Raw genomic sequence first — 6,623 nt, 5'->3', positions numbered from 1 at the left:
TAAAAAAAAGCCAAATTGTATATTATTTTTTGTAATCGCTATCTTTACAATGACTAAATAATTATATATTATTTTTGGGTCCTTGAGCATTTCCCCAACTATAATGATAACAATAAGTTAAATATTTTAATTCTACATTAAACAACAGGCTAAAACGGTACAACACAAATCATACACAACAGAATATTAGAGTCATGTTTCAACCAGAGAGCAAAAAGCTGTTTGATTGATTAATATCCTTCCAACCAGAGAGCAATTTGTCTTTCTCATCTCTTAAAACTCATCTTTGAACATCACCAAAGATTTGAATCCAGTGTTACCGCCACGTTCTTTGATATACATAGATACAGATCCCCCAAAGCTCAAGATATGTCAGGTGCAGACGGTGAGGATGCAATTTCAAGTGCTGTGATTGAATCGGAGGATTCTTGCCGTTGCTTTTCACTATCTGAGATACAATCAATGACCAACAACTTTGGTGATGAATTAGTTATTGGGGTTGGCGGATTTGGTAAGGTATACAAAGGGTTCATTGACAACGGTGCTACAACTGTTGCCATAAAGCGGTTGGACATAGAGTCCCAGCAAGAAGCAGAAGAGTTTTGGACTGAGGTAAAAATGCTGTCTAAACTCCGGCACACTCATCTCGTTGCTCTGATTGGCCAGTGCAACGACTGCCAGGAAATGATCCTTGTTTACGAGTATGTGGCACGTGGAACCCTTGCCGATTATATCTACAAAACAAGTAGAAAAGAAAGTGGTATTACTACTTCTGCTCTAACATGGGAACAAAGGCTCAACATTTGCATCGGTGCTGCACGCGGATTAGACTGCCTTCATACTGGTACCGATCAAAGCTTCATACACGGAGATGTGAAGACCACAAACATTCTGTTAGATGAGAATTGGGTTAGCCAAGATTTCAGATTTTGGGCTGTCCGAAGGCCTTACAAGCCATTCAGCAACCCACGTGAGCACAAAAGTTAAAGGCACATTTGGGTATTTCGATCCAGATTATTTCTTGTCCCACAAACTAACCAAAAAATCTGATGTGTATGCCTTTGGTGTGGTGTTGTTGGAAGTGCTCTGTGGGAGGCCGCCAGTGGATATAAAACTTGAGGAAGATCAAATCAGTTTAATACTTTGGGCTCAAGAATGCATTAAAAAAGGAAAGCTTGATCGAATCATTGATCCCTCTTTGAGTTGACAAATAACACCAGAGTTTGAAGTATTTTGCAAAGGTTGCCTACAATTGTTTACAAATTCATCCAAAGGAAAGGCCTACAATGGCTCAAGTGGTGGGGAGCCTCAATCTCGCATTGGTGTCACAACGTAGAGGAAGATCAGAGGGAATAATTACAAAGATGTTTCAAGGTATTGCAATTGTGCCTAAAGGTATGAATCATTGGTGGAGGGAAAGAAAGGAGACAGTTCTAAGAGTGGACTGTCAAATGATTTGTTTTGGGAACCACTTCCAGATAGTGTTACCCGACCACACCATCATTTCTCACTAGCTGATATTCAAGCAGCCACAAATGATTTCAATAAGCTTCTTTTGGTTGGGAACGAAGGGCTTTGCAAGTTGTACAAAGGGTTTTTGGGTGGGGAAACTGGTATTGTTGCAAAATTGAAAGAAGCTACGGCTAAGATTGAGGTACATTCACTACTAGAAAAAGGGGTAAAAAAAAGGTGAAAGTATTTGCGATTGAATGAAATCCATCACAAATAGTGTGTTTTTGGGACGGGTAAACAAAACAGTCTCCAATGACGGTTTTTGAGACGGTGAAATGACCGTCGCAAAAATTCAAAAAAAATGAATCTTTGGCAGCGAAAATACATCAAAACTCATCCTTTTGGGCCAAAAACTTGAGGAATCATATGTGAACTTGGAAAACATTAGAAATTCTAAATCATTTCGCAAAATCAAAGCCCAAAGACTTGCCAATTGTGCAAAACAAAACCCAATTCTTAGAAAACATAACATGCATGTTTTTCCTTGACTTCAAAACTTCCAAAACATGATCTAATGACACAAAATGACATGAAACTTGATGAATTCTCAAAACTAAGGTGAATTAGTAACATGCATGAGGAAATTCTTGGAAAACATCTTCAAAATGTTATGAAATATGCATGCATGCATGGTTTGAGTTCATTTCTTCAATTCTAACTCAATTCTTGTATCATCCAACTTAATTCTTTAGAGTTCATGTCTTACACATCATAATTGTACAATCTGAAGGTTGAATTCTTACCTAGGCTTCCCAAGATGTGTGCTAGAGCGTAATTCTTGAGTTTCCATATCCAATGCCTTCAATTTCTAGCTAAATCCTCCCAATCTCAAGTGTTGATATCAAACTCTCACTCTTGGTCTCTTTCTTCCTCTCTCTCACATTGTATAGGCTCAAAATGATGAGTAGAAGGTGACTCAAAGTGGTGTATAAGCCTTTTATAGGCTTGGTTAATAAAATTAATTAATTAAGCTTACCACTAATCAAATAAGTATTAATTATTCTAATTATTTCGCTCCGAATTGAATTTCAATTAAACCTACCACAATATTCTAAAAATTCCAACTAACACATATACCAAGTCAATTTCTTGATCGGATGCCGATAAGGCCTTCAAATTGTAGAACAAAATAGAAACAGAAACAGATATTCCTACTACAGACAGATATAAACATAAATAATGCAATGCACATGCAATTAATTCAAATTTCCTCTTAATTATTCATTGGGAAAAGCCTCAGACCCCCACGGGGGTGACCCCCAGGGTCCCCATTGGGGTGTGATTGGTACAATATTTTTTTTTTTTTTTTGTGATGCAATGACCAACCCCCACTCGTGTGTTGGGGGGGGGGGTGCTCGGAGCTGGGGGTCTCCAGCAAGGCTCTTATTCATTAGGTATAATTAATCATGGTTAATCAACTAATCACAGGTCGGGGTTGTTACATGGTGAGTGGTCGGTCACCGTCGTGATCTTCAGCCACCTTTTGAGATCCTTTTGGCCATCTCTTGTCCTCCTAACTAAATCTGACAGACATCTTTAGCTACCTACCACTACTGATCACCACATCTATCCACCCTCCATTTTAGGCTACCAAATCTGGCAACTCATAAAATATATTTCTCATTTTTTTTATTTGTTTTTCAAAACATTTTTGTACTCCAAACAAGTTTTTTTGTTTTTGTTTTTTGTAGAAGTAAACAAAACGTTATTTCTTATTTTTTGTAAACTGAAACATTAATAAACGAGGCCCCATAAATTAATAATGGTATCCATCGAAACTGTTCAAAATCTATTTCAATAATTATAATTGATGTCTATCTTAGTAACTATAATTATATCAATTATAAAATCATATGAAATTGCTTAGAAAATAAATTATATTTATAGAATCAACACAATGAAATATCAAATGAAATTAATATAAAATAAAAATTATATAAAAATAAAAATAAAAATACACTTTTTTGTTATAAATTTACAATTTAAACCATTTTTTAATTGTAATTTTTCTTAACTTACTTAATTAACAATATTTTTCAATCTAATTTTTTTAGTTTTTTCTATATTTAAAACTGAAAGTATTCTTAGTTTAAAATTAAAAAAATTGACTTAGTTTTAAAACTCAAAAAAAAATTGAGAAAATTTTCAAAAGCTGAGAATATTCTCAATTAATACTGAAAAAAAATTGAAAACTATCTCCGTTTTACTAGATAGTTTCGCAAATTGAGAAGTTATTAGTTTTGTATAGCTAAAAAATTAATATTTTATTTTTATAAAATTTTATATTCAATATTGGTCTTGTTTGATAGATCTTATTATGTAGACTCCAAAAATATATATTTTATTAAAAATAAATGTGTGTAATAAAAATTACGAAAATTTTAAGTTTTGAAACAAAAAAACAAAACTAAAATGGCACATAAGTAATATCACTTGAATAAGAGAAAGTATCTAATGTTTTTTAGACATGATTAGGTGATTACCAAAAGATTTGTGATTAGTGGTGAAACTGGGGCTCACAATTTTATATTGGGGCATGAGATATAATGTTTGGTGATTGATAGATGGCATTGTCATGTAGTGTACTTGTAACACCTAATAATTTTTGTTAATACTCAATGAATTGACTCTTCTCAATTTCTTTCACATTTTAATAAAGATAAAACAGTCTTATATACATAAATATTTTGAAAGTAGAACTTTATGGGTTAAAAAAAACAAGAATGAGAACTTAATGGAACATGAACTTTACCAATAAGACTTTTAAGTAATTAGCCCATATTATAATTATTGTGAAAGATAAATCATAATCGAACAAATACACAATATTTTCAAATTGGACTTATCACCTAATATTTTAAATATTTTTTGTGCATAGCATTAGTAAAAACTAGTAATTCTAGAATTTTTATATACAAGCAAATTTTGTCTCAATACAAGTTCAAAAAAGATAAATTAAGCAATTTTTTTTTTCTTAAATATGTATAAGGATTCTATTTTTGGGGACCCCACAAAGTCTAGGCAGCCCTGACCCAGACTTTACCTAGTCATATATACAGACATCACAAAAATATATTTATTCCTATAACCTCTCCCATATAGTTGAGCAACAACAGTTAGAATTGACAAATTGTATTGCAAATCAAGCAGCTTAATACAACTAGAATGTGAATATGTATCTATATGTGTGAATACATATATGTATGTGCAAAAAGGCCCCTCAATACCATCACATCAAATTTAAAATTTTCAAAGTTGTATGTAAATCAGAATTTGCAGATAGGGCAAAGCACATTGGGGCCAAGAAAATAGACAAGGTAGAGCTTGACTGGCATTTAATAAAACTTCTAAATATATCCCATAATCCAATCGGAATCATACTCTCCATTTTATTTATTGTATGGCACAATGGAGCATAATGCAGATCATGAGTCATAAACTGACCCCATTTGTTTCGTATGTCATCCAGCTTATGTTGCCATTTTGTTTTTTGTTTTTTGTTTTTGTTTTTTTTTTTTAACATCTAGATCATTTCCCCTTAGGCGTCCAAGTCTCATTCACTTTTAAGTACATGTTAGCATAGCTTCTAAGGTGATTCCTTTTTTGTTTTTGTTTTTTTCTTGTAACATCTAACGTGATGTTTGGGTGTCAAATTATCTGGATTCAGTTTTCATGTTGAAGCACACATATGTTCTGATGAATGCTGTATGAAATTACATTTTTCAGAATTTTTATCTCACATTGTTTTTTTAACGTTTTTAGAGGACCACATAAACCCCTTTCTGGTTAATTGTGAGAAGTTTCAAGAACTCAATATAGTCTAGTTGTCATGACCCGAACCCGAACCCGCCCCCATGGGTTAAGGACATAACCGGCCAGTAATATTGAGATTACCTACGACCTCAAACTAAAACAAACGTAACTCAACAGAGTAAAGGGGCCAAACGGAAGCACAAATTTAAAACTTTATCCACAGAGCCGTGCTTATATGCACATCAAAACAAACCACTTACATATATATTAATAACCCACGTCAAAAGTACAACACCATAGAATTTTTTACAGACAGGATCATTGAAACTGAGTCAACCCATAACAGAATATATACAAATCTACATGAAGTCCTTGCCAACAAGACAAAAGGTGAATACATAACAAAATGGCAAGGATGGGTCACGTGCGTGAGACATAAGGCTGACTCTCCAAAACTCATGTTGTTCCTGCCAGACTTCACTGGGGCTAGGTTTGGACTTCTCTTGGCTCACTTACAACACATGAATGAGCGTGAGCGATAGCCCAGTGAATAATATCAAATACAGAGGTTACATAACAATATGTAGAACAACATGCTCCAAAAGGCCTTGGGCCCAATTCATACTTTTATTTAATAACTATACAAAATTCAATCAAGCAGTTGTAGTTCCGAACATTCTGGCCTTTGGCCCATTCAGGTTTCCATTTACGGCAAAACGGCCTTCGGCCCATTCACTTGTGTCGAAACGGCCTTCGGCCCATTCATTTCTATCAAAATGGCCTTCGGCCCATTCATTTATGTCAAAACGCCCTTCGACCCACTTGTTCATGTCAAAACGGCCTTCGGCACACTCATTCATGTCGAAACGACCTTCGGTCCATTCATATATGTCAAAACGACCTTCGGTCCGTTCATTTCTATCAAAGCGACCTTCGGTCCATTCATTTCTATCAAAACGACCTTCGGTCCATTCATTTCTATCAAAACGACCTTTGGTCCATTTATTTTTATCAAAACGACCTTTGGTCCATTTATTTCTATCAAAACGACCTTTGGTCCATTCATTATTATCAAAACGACCTTCGGTCCATTTATTATTATCAAAACGGCCTTTGGTCCAATCATTCATTCATGTCAGACTTTTGCCCACAATCCCAATTAGCAACTCATAAAGCTTATAAGGGAATACACAATTAGACATTGATAAGCTTTCAAATATTGATATTACTCACAGTGATCGGCTTGTGGATTTGCCTTGGAGCTTGACCCTACACATTTCATGAACACAAAAGGGTCACTAACAATCCAATCCGTTCCGTCATTCACATATTCCTCTTTCGGCTTTATTCTTACCTCA

The 6,623-nt window shown here is 34.6% G+C and overlaps 1 pseudogene; it reads left to right on the top strand.

Moving 5' to 3' along the window:
- Positions 1 to 369: 369 nt before the first annotated feature.
- On the top strand, positions 370 to 1,207 carry LOC145795827 (putative receptor-like protein kinase At5g39000 pseudogene; annotated as a pseudogene).
- The last annotated feature ends 5,416 nt before the right edge of the window (positions 1,208 to 6,623 follow it).

This window comes from Camellia sinensis, chromosome 7 (genome assembly GCF_055761805.1).
Source record: "Camellia sinensis isolate YWXY chromosome 7, ASM5576180v1, whole genome shotgun sequence".
In the NCBI taxonomy this organism is placed as follows: domain Eukaryota; kingdom Viridiplantae; phylum Streptophyta; class Magnoliopsida; order Ericales; family Theaceae; genus Camellia; species Camellia sinensis.
The sequence above is the reverse complement of the archived record's forward strand: the minus strand, read 5'-3'. Positions and strand labels throughout refer to the sequence as shown.